This window comes from Giraffa tippelskirchi, chromosome 1 (genome assembly GCF_054371585.1).
Source record: "Giraffa tippelskirchi isolate mGirTip1 chromosome 1, T2T-mGirTip1v1.2.pri, whole genome shotgun sequence".
Lineage (NCBI taxonomy): Eukaryota > Metazoa > Chordata > Mammalia > Artiodactyla > Giraffidae > Giraffa > Giraffa tippelskirchi.
In genome coordinates, this window is record NC_137275.1 from 185,923,385 (window position 1) to 185,944,675 (window position 21,291).

A 21,291-nucleotide genomic window follows, 5' to 3' on the forward strand; every position below is an offset into this window, starting at 1 on the left:
TTTGTACATTTAAGAACCCAATCTTTAGGACCCATTTTTACTCAGGAGTGTGATCACTGGCCTGATCACTCTGTCCCCCTATTGATGCTCTTTCTTCTCCCCCAGGGAACCTCTATCTCCCACCCTCCTCCTTCTCTTCTCAACCCAATTCTGTGAATCTCTGAGGGTGTTCTGGGTACCGGAGAACACTTCAGGAACAGGATACTGCCCAGATCTCTCTCTCCCCTCTTAATTCCTCCCTTTCTACTCATGCTCACCTCTGTTACCTTCCTCCCCCCTCTCTATGTATCTCTGTGAATCACTCTGAGGGTTCCAAACTGTGGAAAGCACAGAGGGAAGTGCTTACTGGCTAGATTGCTCTCTCCACATTTGAATTCCCCTCTTCCCCTCCTGGTCACTACAACCCACCCCCCCCCACCTCATCTCTCCATGTAACTCAGTGAACCTTTCTGGGTATCCCTCACTGTGGAGAATCTTTTCACCATTAACCTAAAAGTTTTATTATTGAGGCTGTATGGAAGGAGAAGTCTTGAGGCTACTGCAAGAATAAGACTGAAAGCCAGGGGAAACATTAATTAATAAGAGACCATCCAATAGCCTCCATAAATTCACTGAAACCAAGCTCCACCCAAGAGATAATAAGTTCCAGAGCAAGACATACCACGCAAATTCTCCAGCAACGCAGGAACATAGACCTGAGCATCAATATACAGGCTGCCCAGAGGCACACCAAATCCATAGACATCTCAAAAATTAATACTGGTCACTCCATTACACTCAAGAGAGCAGAAATCCAGCTCCACCCACCAGAACACCGACACAAGCTCCCCCAACCAGGAAACCTTGACAAGCCACCTGTCCAACCCCAACCGCAGTGAGGAACCTCCACAACAAAGAGGAACTTCATACTACCAGAATACAGAAGGGCCACGCCTAACACAGCAATCTAAACAAGATGAAAAGGCAGAGAAATACTCAGCAAGTAAAGGAAAATGAGAAATGCCCACAAAGCCAAACAAAAGAGGAGGAGATAGGGAATCTATCCGAAAAAGAATTTAGAATAAGGATAATAAAAATGATCCAAAATCTTGAAAGCAAAATGGAGTTACAGATAAATAGCCTGGAGACAAAGATTGAGAAGATGCAAGAAATGTTTATCAAGGACTTAGAAGAAATAAAAAGGAATCAATATAGAATGAATAATGAAATAAAGGAGATAAAAGACACTCTGGAGGGAACCAACAGTAGAATAACGGAGGCAGAAGATAGGATAAGTGAGGTAGAAGATAGAATGATGGAAATAAACGAAGCAGAGAGGAAAAAAGAAAAAAGAATCAAAAGAAATGAGGAAAACCTCCGGGACCTCTGGGACAATATGAAACGCCCCAACATTCGAATCATAGGAGTCCCAGAAGAAGAAGATAAAAGGAAAGGCCATGAAAAAATACTCGAGGAGATAATAGTTGAGAATTTCCCTAAATTGAGGAAAGAAATAGTCACAGAAGTCCAAGAAACCCAGAGAGTTCCAAACAGGATAAACCCAAGGCGAAACACCCCAAGACACATATTAATCAAATTAACAAAGATCAAACACAAAGAACAAATATTAAAAGCAGCAAGGGAAAAACAACAAATAACACACAAGGGGATCCCCATAAGGATAACAGCTGATCTTTCAATAGAAACCCTTCAGGCTAGAAGGGAATGGCAGGACATACTTAAAGTAATGAAAGAGAATAATCTACAACCCAGATTACTGTACCCAGCAAGGATCTCATTCAGATATGAAGGAGAATTCAAAAGCTTTACAGACAAGCAAGAGCTGAGGGAATTCAGCACCACCAAACCAGCTCTCCAGCAAATGCTAAAGGATCTTCTCTAAACAGGAAACACAGAAAGGATGTTTCAACACGAACTCAAAACAACAAAGTAAATGGCAACGGGATCATACTTATCAATAATTACCTTAAATGTAAATGGGTTGAATGCCCCAACCAAAAGGCAAAGGGTTGCTGAATGGATACAAAAACAAGACCCCTATATATGCTGTCTACAAGAGACCCACCTCAAAACTAGGGACACACACAGGCTGAAAGTGAAAGGGTGGAAAAACATATTCCATGCAAACGGAGACCAAAAGAAAGCAGGAGTCGCAATACTCATTTCAGATAAAATAGACTTTAAAATAAAGGATGTGAAAAGGGACAAAGAAGGACACTACATAAAGATCAAAGGATCAATTCAAGAAGAAGACGTAACAATCATAAATATATATGCACCCAACATAGGAGCACCACAATATATAAGGCAAATACTAACAAGTATGAAAGGGGAAATTAACAATAACACAATAATAGTGGGAGACTTTAATACTCCACTCACGCATATGGATAGATCAACTAAACAGAAAATTAACAAGGAAACACAAACTTTAAATGATACAATAGACAAATTAGATTTAATTGATATTTACAGGAGTTTCCACCCCAAAACAATCAATTTTACCTTTTTCTCAAGTGCACATGGAACTTTCTCCAGGATAGATCACATCCTGGGCCATAAATCTAGCCTTGGTAAATTCAAAAAAATTGAAATCATCCCAGCCATCTTCTCTGACCACAATGCAGTAAGATTAGACCTCAATTACAGGAAAAAAACTATTAAAAGTTCCAACATATGGAGGCTAAACAACACGCTTCTGAATAACCAACAAATCACAGAAGAAATCAAAAAAGAAATAAAATTATGCATAGAAACGAATGAAAATGAAAACACAACAACCCAAAACCTATGGGACACTGTAAAAGCAATACTAAGGGGAAGGTTCATAGCAATACAGGCGTACCTCAAGAAACAAGAAAAAAATCAAATAAATCAACTAACTCTACACCTAAAGCAACTAGAGAAGGAAGAAATGAAAAACCCCAGGGTCAGTAGAAGGAAAGAAATCTTAAAAATTAGGGCAGAAATAAATGCAAAAGAAACAAAAGAGACCATAGCAAAAATCAACAAAACTAAAAGCTGGTTTTTCGAGAAGATAAACAAAATTGATAAGCCATTAGCCAGACTCATCAAGAAACAAAGGGAGAAGAATCAGATCAACAAAATTAGAAATGAAAATGGAGAGATCACAACAGATTCCACAGAAATACAAAGGATCATAAGAGACTACTACCAACAGCTATATGCCAATAAAATGGACAACTTGGAAGAAATGGACAAATTCTTAGAAAAGTATAACTTTCCAAAACTGAACCAGGAAGAAATAGAAGATCTTAACAGACCCATCACAAGCACGGAAATCGAAAGTGTAATCAGAAATCTTCCAGCAAACAAAAGCCCAGGACCAGACGGCTTCACAGCGGAATTCTACCAAAAATTTAGAGAAGAGCTAACACCTATCCTGCTCAAACTCTTCCAGAAAATTGCAGAAGATGGTAAACTTCCAAACTCATTCTATGAGGCCACCATCACCCTAATTCCAAAACTAGACAAAGATGTCACAAAAAAGGAAAACTACAGGCCAATATCACTGATGAACATAGATGCAAAAATCCTTAATAAAATTCTAGCAAACAGAATCCAACATCATATTAAAAAGATCATACATCATGACCAAGTGGGCTTTATCCCAGGAATGCAAGGTTTTTTTAACATCCGCAAATCAATCAATGTAATACACCACATTAACAAATTGAAAGAAAAAAACCATATGGTTATCTCAATAGATGCAGAAAAAGCCTTTGACAAAATTCAGCATCCATTTATGATTAAAACCCTCCAGAAAGCAGGAATAGAAGGAACATATCTCAACATAATAAAAGCTATATATGACAAACCCACAGCAAACATTATCCTCAATGGTGAAAAATTGAAAGCATTTCCCCTAAAGTCAGGAACAAGGCAAGGATGCCCACTTTCACCACTACTATTCAACATAGTTTTGGAAGTTTTGGCCACAGCAATCAGAGCTGAAAAAGAAATAAAAGGAATACAGATAGGAAAAGAAGAAGTAAAACTCTCACTGTTTGCAGATGACATGATCCTCTACATAGAAAACCCTAAAGACTCTACTAGAAAATTACTAGAGTTGATCAATGAATATAGTAAAGTTGCAGGATATAAAATTAACACACAGAAATCCCTTGCATTCCTATACTCCAATAATGAGAAAACAGAAAGAGAAATTAAGGAAACAATACCATTCACCATTGCATCAAAAAGAATAAAATACTTAGGAATATATCTACCTAAAGAAACAAAAGACTTATATATAGAAAACTATAAAACACTGATGAAAGAAATCAAAGAGGACACAAACAGATGGAGAAATATACCGTGTTCATGGATTGGAAGAATTAATATAGTGAAAATGAGTATTCTACCCAAAGCAATCTACAGATTCAATGCAATCCCTATCAAGCTACCAATGGTATTTTTCACAGAACTAGAACAAATCATCTCACAATTTGTATGGAAATATAAGAAACCTCGAATAGCCAAAGCAATCTTGAGGAAGAAGAATGGAACTGGAGGAATCAACCTGCCTGACTTCAGACTCTACTACAAAGCCACAGTCATCAAGACAGTATGGTACTGGCACAAAGATAGAAATATAGATCAATGGAACAAAATAGAAAGCCCAGAGATAAACCCACGCACATATGGACACCTTATCTTCGACAAAGGAGGCCAGAATATACAATGGAGAAAAGACAATCTCTTTAACAAGTGGTGCTGGGAAAACTGGTCAACCACTTGTAAAAGAATGAAACTAGAACACTTCCTAACACCGTACACAAAAATAAACTCAAAATGGATTAAAGATCTAAACGTAAGACCAGAAACAATAAAACTCCTAGAGGAAAACATAGGCAAAACACTCTCCGACATAAATCACAGCAGGATCCTCCATGACCCACCTCCCAGAATATTGGAAATAAAAGCAAAAATAAACAAATGGGACCTAATTAAAATTAAAAGCTTTTGCACAACAAAGGAAACTATAAACAAGGTGAAAAGACAGCCTTCAGAATGGGAGAAAATAATAGCAAATGAAGCAACAGACAAACAATTAATCTCAAAAATATACAAGCAACTTCTGCAGCTGAATTCCCGAAAAATAAATGACCCAATCAAAAAATGGGCCAAAGAACTAAACAGACATTTCTCCAAAGAAGACATACAGATGGCTAACAAACACATGAAAAGATGCTCAACATCACTCATTATTAGAGAAATGCAAATCAAAACCACAATGAGGTATCATTTCACACCAGTCAGAATGGCTGCTATCCAAAAGTCTACAAGCAATAAATGCTGGAGAGGGTGTGGAGAAAAGGGAACCCTCTTACACTGTTGGTGGGAATGCAAACTAGTACAGCCACTATGGAGAACAGTGTGGAGATTCCTTAAAAAACTGGGAATAGAACTGCCATATGACCCAGCAATCCCACTGCTGGGCATATACACCGAGGAAACCAGAATTGAAAGAGACGCGTGTACCCCAATGTTCATCGCAGCACTGTTTACAATAGCCAGGACATGGAAGCAACCTAGATGTCCATCAGCAGATGAATGGATAAGGAAGCTGTGGTACATATACACAATGGAATATTACTCAGCCATTAAAAAAAATACATTTGAACCGGTTCTACTGAGATGGATGAAACTGGAGCCCATTATACAGAGTGAAGTAAGCCAGAAAGAAAAACAACAATACAGTATACTAATGCATATATATGGAATCTGAAAGATGGTAACGATAACCCTATATGCGGGACAGAATGAGAGACACAGATGCATGGAACAATTTTATGGACTCTGAGGGAGAAGGTGAGGGCGGGCCGTTCTGGGAGAATGGCATTGAGACATGTGTATTGTCATATGTGAAACAGAGCACCATTCCATGTTCGATGCATGTGACAAGGGCTCGGGGCCGGGGCAGTGGGATGATCCAGAGGGATGGGAGGGGGAGGGAGGTGGGTGGGGGGTTCGGGAAGGGGAACACATGTAAACCCATGGCTGATTCTTGTCAATGTATGGCAAAAACTATTACAATATTGTAAAGTAATTAGCCCCCAAGTAAAATAAATAAATTTATAAAAAAAAAAAAAAAAAAAAAAAAAAAAAAAAACCTGATTGCCCTGCTTTGCCTATTACTTCCTGCATCTGTGCATGCTAAGTCGTTTCAGTCGTGCCTGACTCTTTGCGATTCCATGGACTATAGCTCACCAGGCTCCTCTGTCTATGGGATTCTCCAGGCAAGAATACTGGAGTGGATTGCCATTTCCTTCTCCAGGGGATCTTCCCAACCCATGGTTGAACCCACGTCTCTTACATCTCCTGCATTGGCAGGCGGGTTCTTTACCACTACCACCACCTGGGAAGCCTTAATGCAGAAACCACTTGAAGACTCTTGCCCTGGTATTCCACCCTCCCCTGCCTCCCTCTGTCTCCTGATCAACCCTGGTGCTTCCCCATGTGGTCTCCCGGCATGGCCTGTCTCCTCTTTCTAGCAGTCTATAAGTATGAAAACATATTTCCTCACTATAGCCCTTTCTATGTCTGTGTGTCTTACCTCACCTGCTTTAGTACACATCCTTAATACACACGGTTGCTTCCCCTAGGGGGAGGGCAGGCTGGCTGAGCTTGACCCCCAGGAATCAGTAAATAATGGAGTGATGCAGAGATTTTTCTCATGGGACCAACTAAGTGAAGAAAGAGGACACTGTAAGAAAAATAAGCCTGGACCTGCCTACCTTTCATGTCAGAGCAGACCAGTGCCCCAAAGATCTACTGAAACCTCTGGAAGCTGTGTGACTTCACTGAGTTTATGAACCTTCATCTCAGAAAAAGCTCTAAACAACAAGCCCTCTGGGTGTATTTAAAGACAGCTGAGAAGGACTAAAAGATTCTACTTGGGAATCTTCCTAGGAGGACACCCATCGCTCCCTCCATGCGAAAATGTGTCCCTCGATGCCTGTGATGGCATCTGTTGCTAATGGAGTATGTGCGGGTAAATCCCAACGAACAGGGTGGGAGGGAGTGGTTGGCCACCAGAGAATACAGACCCATTCCCTGGGGCCTGGGAAGAAGAGAGTGTTTTACCACTTTCCCTGGCAGGAGGCTAGGGTGTGTTTTTCCTAAAATCTCTGCAGGGCCCTGTAAGAGGCTGCAGGGATGATGAGCAGAAGAAGAGGGTGCTGGGTACATCCAGAGAGGCAGCCAGGGTGAGGTAGAGGGTGGGGGGCAGGATTCAGCACCCACCAGGGCCAGACTCTACCAGACAGGGCTGCAGGGAGGGAAGAAAGGCCCCGTCTCTCTGGCTGTGCACCACAGCCAAGACAGACTCAAAGGACAATCCCATGAGGTCAGTAGATAGAACCAAGAGAGCCGCAGGGCAAAGGGGGAACACTGGGCCAGTCATGTCTCTCTGGGGTCAAAGCCACAGTGCCGTTCCCTCCCACCCAAGCCCCAAGCCAGGAAGAATGGGCCCCTTTGAACACCCCACTGAAGGTCACGGGGGCACCCCTTCCAAGGAGCTCTTCATATGTGGGGCTTGGACCAAAGATTTCCTGCTGCCCAGAACACCACTGGCTCAACAGGGCCCATTGTTGGGGTGGGGTGGGGGCAGGGCTGGAGGCCTGGGGGGTGGAGGGTGGCTCTCAAGAGCCCAGCAGTTTGGTGGCATTCACCCTGCATCCAACAACTGCGGCCTAAGTCGAGCAGCATTCTCGGACTCCCTCACGGGGTTCCAAGCAGCAGGTTTTCCTCTAGCATCAGCCAGAGGACACCCACAAAAAGGCTCACCTGTGGTCAGCAATAAGACCAGCCCTGCCTTGCTGGGTCCCTGACTTCATGTCTCCTGCCACGTCCTCATTTCAGGTCCTCCATAACCCCAGGAGATACATGCGCAGAGCTGCAGGGTTGTCCCACACCAGGCGCTCCCACTCTTTGCATCTTGCATCTGTCTGAGTGAGGACACCCAGGTGGCGCAGTTGATAAATAATTCACCTGCCAGTGCCAGAGACGCAAGAGATACAGTTTTCATCCCTGGGCCGGGAAGATCCCCTGGAAGAAGAAATGGTGGCCCACTCCAATATTCTTGCCTGAGAATCCCATGGACAGAGGAGCCTGGACAGCTACAGACCATGGGATCGCAAAGAGTCAGACACAACTGAGCACACATTTACACACTTCTGTCTGAGTCACTGCTGTCCCAAAATTCCTTCCTCCTTTGACCCCTAACTCACCCTGACCTTCTACCCTCTAGTTCAAAGCTGATCCCCAGCTGCTGGCCTCCTAAGCCAGACTGGACTTTGTCTCATCTGTGCCTTTTGGCCTCTTCCCAGTAGAGTGCCATCCATCGTATTTATATAGAGTAACCTTTCTCTCCATCTCTTGTCCTAATTTTAATATTAATAGCATCCCCTTTCACCCTTAGAAGTGCTCCACTTCAGAAGATAAATGATACAGCCAGCCTCCCTCTCAGGCATCCTTCAGCTGCTCCCACTATCCCCCCATCCCCCGCCCCCCGCCCAGAGCAATCCTGAAACCTCAGGCCTAGGTGACACTCCTTCCTGGTTACGTGTGGCATTTCCGTTCCACCTGCTACATCAGCAGGATGGGAACCAGCTGGCCGGCGTTATCCCATTGTGCAAATGAGGACAATGAGATGGGAGAGAGAGAGTGATCTACCCAAATCACTGTATGGTTAGCAGCAGATCTCAGGCTACACAAGGGCTCCAGGCCAGGTTTCCCGCTAAATAGCAAGCCATCTTCGTGACCACAGCCCCTACTGCTGCTGCTGCTAAGTCGCATCAGTCGTGTCCGACTCTATGAGACCCCATAGACGGCAGCCCACCAGGCTCCCCCGTCCCTGGGATTCTCCAGGCAAGAATACTGGAGTGGGTTCCCATTTCCTTCTCCACAGCCCCTGCCGCATCTCAATTGCAGTCTGGGATACCCACTCGGGATTTCGCCTTTGCTGTCTGGCATTGCTCTGGAGTTGCTTCATGGATAATGGGCTGTCTTGTGCCAGACTGTAAGTCACAGAGCCCAGGAACTGTGTCTTTTCCTTTTCTTGGTCTGGGTACAGAGGACACACTCAAGAATCAGCTCGAATGTCGCTGAGTCCTGTAGCTTTCAGGCGTCCCCCAGGTGATTGGGCAGCCTTGTTCAACAAGGTGACTCAGTGGTGACTACTTGGGGGAACACTCTCTCTAAACTGCCATGCAGTTCTTTTGTCAGATCCTGTCTAGGCTGCCCAGGGCCAAGGCCATGGGTGGAGAGGACCCCTCACTGTTCTACAGAACTGACAGCCCACCACAGAGACTTCTCCAGGGAGATGGACTTCCCTGGCCAGGGCACGCAGCTGCCTCAGTGAAAGGTGCTAGGTCTCTATTCTGTGTATGTGTGTGCATGCTAAAGCACTCAGTCATGTCCAACTCTTTGCGATGCTATAGACTGTAGCCCACCAGGCTTCTCTGTCCATGGGATTCACCATGCAAAAGTATTGGAGTGGGTTGCCATTTCCTCCTCCAGGGTATCTTCCCGACCCAGGGAACAAATCCTCATCTCCTGAATTGACAGGCGGATTCTTTACCACTAGTGCCACTAAGGAAGCCCCCATTCCATGGTCCCAAACCCAGGCCACAACTGGCCCGCTGCTTTCAACTTTCAAAGTCAGGTCACTCTCCATCCTGTAACCCTCCCAGCTCTCCCTGTTTGATCCCCATTGGGTATGTGGCCTTGGAAACTCTCGTCCCTTCTCTGAGCCTCGGTCTCCTCATCTGTAAAATAAGAGGGGTGGACCAAGCCAGTGCTGCCCAATAGAAATAGAATGTAAGATGCATCTATAATTTTAAAATTTCTAGTAGCTACATTGAAATATTAAAAAGAAATGTATGAAATTAATTCCAAGAAGTTATATCATTGAATGCAATTTAGACATGTAGCAAATATAACAATTTTTAATGAGAACATTTTACATTTTTTTTACAAAGTTTATAACCTGGAATGTATTTTATACCCACAGCACATGTCAGCTACACTCACATGCTCAATGTCTGTGGAATGTGGAATGGAACGGGGACCCAACCTCTGATTCTGCATCTCTATGTACATATGTGTCAAGTGGCCACCATATTGGACAACACTGGATGAGAATATCCTAACGTCCCTTATCATTCAGGTGACTTCTAACCTCATGATAACTCCTCTGTGTGTACCTGCCACCAGACCCTCCATCACCAGCTCTGGCTACCTGTTCACCAGGAGATGCAATGCCACTTCCTGCCCTGCCAAGTTCCCCAGACAGTGCTTCATCACCCAGGGCTGACCCTGGTGCTCCCTGGATATGACATTTGGCCTGCCTGCACTTCCAAACCACAGGGATCTTGGTCCAGTGCCTATTTCTGTCCAATGTGTGAGTTTTGCTTTCCAAATCCAGGAAATTTTGAGGCAGCCACTAGGCCCACAAACGTAGGGAAAAGACTAAAGAGAATTGGAAGTCCCCATACACGGCAGTCTTTCTCTCGAGCATCTGTGAGCGTTTGCATCATGCCCAGCATGAGGCCAGCACTATGCCAAGTCTGGGGACACTAAAAAAGCTAGATGATAGTCAAGTCTTCCCTTTAGACCCTGACCCTGATGTGCATGTGGTAAACAGCTGAAGGATGACATAAAACGATATATACTAAAGTGTTAAATTGGATCCGTACCATCAGAAGTCATATTAGTTGGGGGTCTCGGCAGGAAACAGATGCACACTCAAGCTGGATAATTGAGGAGAGTTTAATGAGAGTACTGTTTTAAAATATGTGGGAAGAGATTAGGAAAAATCACAAGGGATAACTTGTATCACTTCCCTAGACCTGAAGAGTTTGGGGAAGGAGACACTGAAAAGCAGAGAGGACCACTGTGTGAGAAGGTCCTCTTAACAAAATCTGCAACAACTGGAGGCAACCCCACAGGGAATATATACTCCTAGCTCACTCTCCTCCCACTCTTGCATCTTCTGTTGGTTCATCCCATTGGCTAAACCCAACCTGAAGCCAAAGGGAAGGGGATCCAGGTAGGTCACCCTCCCAGCACAGAGCAGGGTAGGGTAGAGACGGAAAGATCAGTAAAGGATTTCCAGCCAGGGAACCAGGATGCAAGCATCACAGATGGTAAGTACAAGGGATGTCAGGGAAGTTGCAGGGGTAGGGGCCAGTTCTGAGGGAGATAGGGATAAGCCTGGGTCCTAGCAGAAGAGTGGGCTTTGGGAAGCTAAGGGAGGAGGACCCTTTGGCTTAGACAGCAGAGTCAAGGGCAGGTGCACTGAGCAAACTCAAACAGCCGGAAGTGAGTTGTCCCCCAGGGTCAGGATAAACTTCTCCAGGGACTTAAAACTACTCCTTCCCTTACCAGCTCCAAGATCACAAAATCCCAGGCTTTCTTCCTGGAAGGGCAAACTTGAACAAGGCCCCACACAGAGGGCAAGGCCTTAGTAGGGCAGAGAAAATGGATAACAGTTGATGTTTGATACTCCCGTGGTGAGGTCTGAGGCAAAGCAGGCGATGAGCTTCATGGTCTAACACAGAAGGGTACATGGTTCTAGTCTCTAGATGAAATCTGAGAGTAAAGGTCTAATAGGAATCAGAGTAACAACTAGAATAGTCCTGAGTATGAGTATGGTACCTTGCATGAGGTCTTCACATAGATTGTCTTAACAGCGATAACAGGGAACAGAAGGAAGTTGGAGAGACAAGTAACAAGCACAATGAATACCAAATACGTGCTAGACATTGTATACATGGCATCATACACTATATGTGTTCACAGTTCCGTTCTTCCCATTATACGGAGAAGGATACTGAGGATCAAAGGGGTTAAGCAATTTGCCCAAGACTGGAAAGTCATGAAGTGGAATGAGACCAAGACACAAACTCTGAGTCTACATCTCTGTGTACTTACCACACTCATAAAATAAAGAGAGGGCCATGCAAGCCAGCATCAGATAGGCTCTGGACACTAATTGCTTTACAAGAGGTCAGAGCACTGAGTGATTGAGACACCATTGTTACAAGGGTCAGGACAGAATTTGGGCTACAGACAGTAAGTGCTGGAGCTCAGAGAATGGTAGCCTGAAAGAGCAGATGAGGGGATATCGCAGGGTGGATGCAGGACATGAGCTAAGATCTTTGTGCACCCAAGTCAGGTTTCCACAGAGACGAAACTCCCTCCTCCAGGAGCTGGGACCCACCCTCTTACTAGCACTCACAATCCAAATTTCCATACCATGCAGTCAGACAGCCCAAAAGCAAAATTTCAAGAGTACAGGAAGGCATATTGGGTTTAAATTTAAAGCCTGTGTGCTCTGCTGGTCAACCAAGTGAAACGATGAGTAAGCTCTAAGTTACTACCCCAGCCACCGAGTGTGGAGCGAGGCTGGCACATACATGTTCTACCAAAGTTCATGACAACATTTTTACCTTAGTTATAAAAGAGAATGCTGTTTAGGTTGAACTTTCCTATTTGTAACCTCTTTGGTTTGAAAATGCAGGTCATCATTTCCTATCTGGGCTATGCCTACAAGAGTAAAGAACCAGATGGGAAAGAGTGAGCTGGTGTTCCTGGTGGATTCATGACTGAATTACCAAATATGGTTGGTCTGAGCCCATCTGATTTGGTATTTAAGTGGGTTTGGGGATTGGTGATGGCAGCAAGGGAAAAGAGAATAAATGGATCAAAGGACAGCTCCTATAAGGCACTAAGAAGGTGCAGTCAACTCATGGCTTTGGATGGGCTGGAAAAGACATCTTGCTTGCCTCTGAATCAGCTGGAAAGCCCTGAAGTAGTACCAGTGCCTGGACCCTATCCACAGAGATTCCAGTTTTGTGATCTGAGATGGGGCTAGAAATTAATAGGGTTTTTTTTCTCCTTTTTTTTTTTTAAATCAAAGTATAGTTGGTGCACAGTATTATATAAGTTATGGTTGTACAATATAGTGATTCATAATTTTTAAAGGTTATACTCCATTTATGGTTATTATAAAATATTGGCTATATTCCCTGTGCTATACAACATATTCTTGTAGCTTATTTTATACCTAATAATCTGTACCTCTTAATCCTTTTAACCTTATACAGCCCCTCCCTACTTCCCTCTCCCCATAGGTAACTGCTAGCTTGTTCTCCATGAGCCTGTTTCTTTTTTGTTGTATTTACTAGCTTGTTGTATTTTTTAGATTCCACGTATAAGTGATATTATACAATATTTGTCTTCCTCTGATTTATTTCACTTTAGCATAATACCCTCCAAATCCATCCATGTTGTTGCAAATAGCACAATATCATTTTTATGGTGAGTGGCATTCCATTGTGTGTGTGTATATATTTCACAGTTTCTTATATACATACATACATATATATATATATATATATATATATATACTGAAGAAATATATATATATATATATATGAAATACACATGTATACAGCAGTTGCTTTACCCATTCATCTGTTGATGGACACTTAGGTTGCTTCCATATCTTGGCAATTGTAAATAATGCTGCTGTGAACATTGGGGTGCATGTATCTTTTTGAATTAGTGTTTTGGAGTTTTTCCAGTATATTCCCAGCAGTGGAACTGCTGCGTCATAAAGTAGTTCTATTTTTAGCTTTTTGAGAAACCTCCATACTGTTTTCCACAGTGGCTGCACCAATTTACATCCCTTCCAACAGTGTATGTGCTCAGTCATTCAGTCGTATCTGACTCTGTGTGACCCCATGGACTGTAGCCCGCCAGGCTCCTCTGTCCATGGGATTCTCCAGGTAAGAATACTGGAGTGGGTTCCCATTTCCTTCTCCAGGGAACAGTGTATGAGGGTTCCCTTTTCTCCACATACTCACCAACTTTTGTTATTTGTGTTCTTTTTGATAATAACTATTTTGACAGGTGGGAGATGATATCTCACATGGTTTTGATTTACATTTCCTGATGGTTAGTGATGTTGAACATCTTTTTCTGTGCCTGGAAATTAATGCTTCTTACAGGCACTTCAAGTGCAGGCAGAGTGGAAAAACACTGATATAAATCTAACTCCACCCTCTCTGAAGCCCCACCTCCTTTTTCCTTACTCTCCAGTTTCTGGGGCATCAGCAGGAGGCAGTATGTGATAAAACAGCCCTCTGGATCACTGCTCTCTGAGCAGTAGGGTGACCAACTGTCCCAGTTTTAAAACTGAAAGTCCAGCATTCTGGGAAACCCCTCAGTGCCAGCAAACTTGGAGGCTGGTCACCCTACTTCCAGGGTTGCTAATCTCCCTGTCCCTAACATCTCCCAACTCACCTCCCAGAGTAGGACACTGCCTTCCTCCTTGATCTTCCTGCTCATCCAAGGCCTCACAGACAAACTTGAGGACCCTAGGGCCCACCAGTCCCCATTTGGCCTCCACGTCTAGTCCTGGATCCCCGGAGCTGCCCAGTTCTCCTGCTACCCCAGCCTCAGGTGTCCCACACATTTGAGAAGGGACCATCTGCTTGGCTGAGGCCATCTGCTTGGCGGTCCCTGGGTTGATTTGCCCCATATCTGAAACTGCACCACTAGTGCTAATGTGTTCCTGCCTGAGGTCCTGGGGCTCTAAATCCAGGAGCCATTTACTAAGCAATGTTCATATTTATTTGTGAAACTATATGGACTTTTATAGCACACTTGCAAAGATGAATAAATCCCTGCTCGTGTGGCCCAATTTGTTGTTCCAACCTGACACTTTCGTGTCATAATCACCTTTCTTTCAGCTGGTTATGGCCAAGGCTGTTAGGGATTTATTAGAAGCATTTTATAATGTGCTTTACAAGATGTTGTTGGAGGCTGTGGCTTTGTTTATGGAAGAGAGAGGGAGGGATGGAGGAAAGGAGGGTGGAGAGAGGGGCCCAGGTAACTTAGTGCTTCTGGAAGCATCATCCAGGGATGAATTTAATGGGAACTTTCCTTCCACCCCCATTCCCAGTCCCAGACACTGCTCACCCACCATTTGAAAAACTTTTATCCCTCACTTCTTCAATATTATTGATTTTCAGAGATGGAAAAAAAAGAAAACACAGAAGACACAGACATCAAGGAGATTTTAATGTTGCGGGACCCTCCTTTATACCCTCTGAAATATCAGAAAACTTTACTAGAAGTGACCTTCCAGCTTTCTCTACCAAAGAAGGGAAAGGAGAAAGCAGATGGGAAATCACCTTTGCCATAGCTTTCCAAGCCTTATCTGAGGGCTGCAAATGACTCTCCTGGTGACCTGCTCATCCTTTTCTAGGGAGGCTTATGCTGAAGATGGTGGGCGGAGCTCAAATGGCCATCCCAGATCCACTTGATAAATTACCTACTGAGAGCCTTTAACTGAGGAGCTGAGATGCACAAGTCGTGGCAGGCAGCTTCCAGGAGCTCACCTGGGAGCAAGAAAGGGGTGTTTGCAAGCTATATACAACTCCACGAGTCTGTGCTTTCATGCAGACATTTTTAAAAATTCTCCAGGAGTGGGCCTTCCCTGGTGGTCCAGTGGTTAAGGCTCAGTGCTTCCACTGCAGGGGGCATGGGTTCGATCCCTGGTTGAGGAAATACCATGATCCCATGGTAGGGCCAAAGTAAATAAATGAAAACTAGGACCTATCACAAAGTAAATAAAAGCTAGGACCTATCACAGAATAAATAAAAACTAGGACCAAACTCTGCTCTATGCTCTATAATGATCTATATGGGAAAAGAATTAAAAAAAAAAAAAAAAGACTAGATATGTTTGTGTGACTGATTCACCTAGCTGTACAGCAGAAAGTAACACAGCATTGTAAATCAAGTATACTCCAATAGAATAAAAAAAAAAAAAGAAGACGCTCCAAGCAGCTAAAGTGGGAATGACAGTTTCTTGGGTCATAAGAAGGGTTTCATACACCTTTGAGCTAGAAAAATATAGCTTTCTATGGATGGACAGGCTTTCCATCAAAGACTGCCTCATGCAGATGACTGTACAAGGGTTTGGAGGTCATCACTCTCTCCCCACCTTGCCGTTCAGCTCTGCCAGGTACCAGAGGCTTTACTAAGGCTGGAAGACCATGGCAAGCAAGGCAGGTAAGGGCAAGAGTCCAGGGGCATTTCCCTGGGACCTGGAGGCTACCAGGCAAAGACCAGAGAAGATTACAGTGAGTCTAAAAGTCCGTCTGATGAGCAGAAATGGGCTCAAAACAAGACTGAAGAGGTGATCAAGAGCCAGGTAACTTTGGTAAAGTGTGCATACTTTATTCCAAGTAAAAAGGGAGGTATGTCATTTTGCATTTTTCAAAGATCCTTGGCCCAATGTCAGTGAGCACACAGAGCACCCAGACCTTTCTTTCTGATACAATTCTCAAATCAAAGCACTCCAGGACTCCTGGAGAAATTGCTGGTTCTTGGGCAGGGTCAGGGAGCATACAGAGGAGCCAATAGCATCTTGTAGATACAGGAAGTAAAAACTGCTCAAAAAACAAAGAGATGAGAGCATGTCAAATGGGCAAAGGAGCCGACCTGAAGGAGCTCCCAAAGTCCAAAGCTAGAACAACGTGAGACCCAAATGAACAACATTGTGCTGGATTATAATGTAAAGTATGAAATAAACTCCCATGACTCCATACTGACCTGTATAAATGATGAATTAATAAGGGAATGAATAAATGAATGAGAAAAGACAAGTCTCCCATACAAAACCCCACATAATTCTGTAAATTATCTCGCCCCCAAGAGATGCAATTCAATTCCTCCTCCCCTGCCCCTTGAATGTGAGCTGTTCTTAGTGACTCCCTTCCAAAGAGTAGAATTCAGAAAGTGAGGAGAAAAAAGCAAGAGTCCAGTGGACAAACCTGGCAAACACTGCCTCAGGTGACCAGGGTCAGTGTCAATAGTGACACATTGCATTGCTAACATGTACCTTTCATGTGGGGTGATGGGAAGGGCACTTCACCCCTGTGGTCTTCCTCCCTAAAACTATGACTCCAGCCTATATTGTTGTTATTTAGTAGCTCAGTCATGCCCAACTCTTTGCGACCCCATGGACTGTAGCCTGCCAGGCTCCTCTGTCCGTGGGATTTCCCAGGCAGAGCGTAAATGGAATTTCCCACCAGTTGGGTCTGGGTTATCTAGGGCTATGGGGCAGCCAGAGCTGTGGGGTCATTTTGGGTGGGTTGCTCCAAGCTGTGCTCCCTCACTCTTGGAGAGATAGCCTTATAGGATGAAGATTAAATGCAATGACCCTGGCCATCAGAGCACAGTGCCTCGTACACTGATAAACATCCATCGTGTGCAGTGTTATCCAGGAAGCTGTTAGATAGCCACTCATTGCAGAGCACAGGAAAGGGGCGCAACTAGAGACAGGGGACTTGGGGAAGCATGAGGTGCTCTTCATGGGGAACAGGAGAGTCATCAGAGTGGGCAGAGCCAAAGCCATCAGGAATCTTCCAGAGGACTCAGCTCAGGGGCCGCCACTTCCAAGAAGCCAGGTACATAAATGCCCCTTCTTGGTGTCCACACTGCCAGGAGACATGAGCCTTCAGGACAATTCCAAAGCGCTGACCTGTCTGCTGATCTGATTTCCCTAGAACCTGTGAGAGGGACAGGAATTTGCAGCAGCCTTGGGGTTTCATAAGGTAGTGAGATCCTTCCAATCAGATAGAAAAAGTTTCGTGTTTTTTCTGCAGGTCAGTGGTTTTTTAATAATTCTCTACAGACCTAAAACACCCAAGAAAACTCTTCAAGGGCAAAGTGGGGCCTCATTCATCTCTGTTTACCAAAAACCTGAGGCTGGGTTGTGTTATTAGTTCAAAGGAAGGTAGAAAGAGAGGGGGAGAGGTAGGGAGAGAAGGGAAGAGGCAGGGAAGAGAGAAGTGGGGAGGGGGAGGAAGAAAGGAGGGAAGGAAGGGAGAGAGGGAAGGAGATGGGAAGGGAATGAATGAATGAGGGGAAAGAGTGTCTGGGTTCTTCCATCCTGAAGGAAGTATTTCATGTCCCCCTATCTGTTAAAAATAAACTGCTGAGTGCCTGGTCCCTCCAGTTATTTTCATCAGAGGGGGAACCAAGATTTAAGTCCCCTGCCAGGCTACCAGGCCAGCCTTGTACCTATTCCAACCTCCAGACTCTCAGAGACCAGGGCCCCCAAAGAAGCCACAGGAAATTCCTCTCTGCTTCTCCACCTGCATTAGCATCATCTCCCAAGGTCAGCCAGCAGCCATGGCCCTTCCCTCTGGGCCCTGGAAGGAGTTTGGAGCTTCCACGATCCACCACGGTTTATTCTCTTTGTGCATTTATAATGGGCTTATCGTTATTTTCATTACGGCAATTTTTAATTTCCTCATCTTCGCTTTGGAAATGATGCCACGGGAAAATAGTTTGACTTTAATCAGATGGCTGGGTCTGTGGAGAACCAGAACAAGTCACTGAACCCTGCAAAGACAGATCATCCCTCAGCCTGACTGAAGATTCGGCCTCCTCCCATATCCCTGAGGCTGTCCCTGTGTGTGCTCAGTCGTGTCCAACTCTCTGCAACCCCATAGACTGTAGCCCGCTAGGCTCCACTGTCCATGGGATTTCCCAGGCAAGAATACTGGAGTGGGTTGCCATGCCCTCTTCCAAGGGATCTTCCCCACCCAGGGGAAGATCTCCTGCATTGCAGGTAGACTTTTTACCACTGAGCCATGGGGGAGGCTGTCCCTGGCTTTCCCCAGGCATCCTATCACAAGATAGCTGGTCATGAGCAGGACTACATTTCAGGCTTTTCTAAAGACCCTCCACATCCATTTTCAGAGCCCTCCTTGCTCAAATCTCATGATAGAAAGGAGGCCAATGCTCTGAGCCCCATTTAACAGATGAGCAAACTGAGGCATCAGAGAGGGCTCTGCTTCCCAGGTTCAGGCTTGAGAAACACCCTGTCTCCCCTCCTGCACTTTCACTCACTCTGGCTTCTCCTCCTTTCTTGTCTTTCCACCCAAAGAGGCTCCCAGAAACCTACATTCCAACCCTGGGAGGTCCTAATCTGGTGACCCCAAACCTCTTGAAAAATATATACAGAATCGGGTGTGTAAACAAGACTCTCCAAAGAGACTCAAAAGGGCTAAGAACCATTATCCCTTTCCCTGCTTAGAAGTTGTGACATCAGCCCAAAGGGACAATCCCCATCAATCATCCCCAGAGTGTGACCAGCACCACCAAGACTCCAGGCAGGGCTCCTTTGGGGGTCATGAAGCAGGAGCTGCCCCAGTGGTAGCTGTATTAAAATGTACCTGTGGGATTTTTCTTAAATTTTTTATTTACTTTTGGCTAAGCTGGGTCTTCATTGCTGCATGCAGGCTTTCTCAAGTTGCAGCAAGCAGGTGCTACTCTTTACTTGTGGTACACAGGCTTCCCACTGCAGTGGCCTCTCTTATTGAGAAGCACAGGCTTTAAGTGCCGGGGCTCGGTAGTTGTGGTGCTCGGGCTTAGTTGCTCCAAGGCGTGTGAAATTTTCCCAGACCAGGTATGGAACCCATGTCCCCGGCATTGATAGGCAGATTCTTAACCACTGGACCACCAGGGAAGTCTACCTGTGGGATTTTAACTTCTTGAGAAGACTGAGTGATGACACAGAGAGCCTAATACCGTGGAAAGATTTCACTGTTACTCACAGTTTCCCCAGAAATGAGAGACAGGGCACACATCCAGGACCACTCAGGGAAGCATCAGGGTTGTTCAGGAGGGGAAAGCCCAGGACACAGTCCCAACTGTGTATTTCATGGAGGAGGCCAGGCAGGCCAGGAGTGACTGCTGATGACTGGCTAGCTTGCATGATATCAGCATGTGCTCAGCTATAGTGTGGTCTCTTGTTGTCTGGTACTTGGCCTTGGACTGAGGACAGGGGAATATTGGCTCAGTGGGTGAAAGCTAGATAAAAGAGGTGGCTGTGGTATGAACTTGGGCTTGGTTGGTTTGTACATGAAAGGTACATCCAGAAGCACATTGTTCTATTAACTCTAGGACTCAGCCAGCCCTGGGAGGGGTGGTCTCCCCCCAGCCAGGGGGCACCCAAGATGTCAAAGCATCATAAAATACAGAAAATTAAAAACATGATTCATAAAGTAGTAGAGGGAGGATGGGATGCAGGAAAGAAAGTCCTGATACTCATATGCCCACAACCTCCACAAATATACAAAATAAACCACCACACTGGGCTCCAGGTGTCAGACCAGGGGAGCTCCATCTATTACCCTCTCCCCAAGCAGGAAGCTGCCCTTTCCACATTGTTTTTGCTTCCCTTGTACATTAGGTCGCTTCAGTTGTGTCCAACTCTGTGCGACCCCATGGACTGTCACCGGCCAAGCTCCTCTGTCCATGGAATTTTCCAGGCAAGAATACTGGAGTGGGTTGCCATTTCTTCTTTCAGGGAATCTTCCCCACCCAGGAATCAAACCCAGGTCTCCTGCATTGCAGGCAGATTCTTTATTGTCTGAGCCACCAGGGAAGCTGTTATTACCATTTTACCTTGATTTTACCCAGATTCGTATGGAAGAGGCAAAGGGGACATGCAGAGCAAGATATGGGGAGATGTAAGCAATGGGTCCTGCCTTCCCCATGGACCCTTCAAAAGCCAGAAGTCCCCAGTAACAGGTCACCCCCACCCCATCCACTCTGAGACACCACGTGTACTGGAGGACACACACAGTCTGGGTGGTGGGGCCAGAGCCTGTCACCGTCTCCCCCACAGAAGCCCCATAACATCTAAGAGACACAGTGGTGAGCCAGCTACTGGGTCTGTCTCATGGCATCTGGCGCCTCCCACTCAGCTGCCTGGATGGGCAGGGTGGGAACAGCCATACACATGCCAGGAGACAGCCAACCCACCTTCCCTAAGAGCTGCAGCCACTCACTCACTCTCTGTGGCTCCAGGGGTCCCAGAGGCCCTGCTGCCTGTGTGCCTTTGTGTCGCCACTCCTGGGCACCTAATGCACACAATCCTCCCTTAACTCTTTCCTTCAGCCTCAGGTTTTGTTCAAACGCTCACCTCACTGTATTCCTGATAAAACCAGGTTCCTTTATGCTGAGAAGGTGTAATGCGTGTGTGCATACTAAGTTGCTCAGTCGTATCTGACTCTTTGCGACTCCATGGACTGTAGCCCGCCAGGCTCCTCTGTCCATGGGATTTTTCAGGCAAGAATACTGGAGTGGATTGTCATTTTCTCCTCCAGGAGATCTTCCCAATCCAGGGATCGAACCTGCATCTCTTACATCTCCTGCACTGGCAGGCGAGTT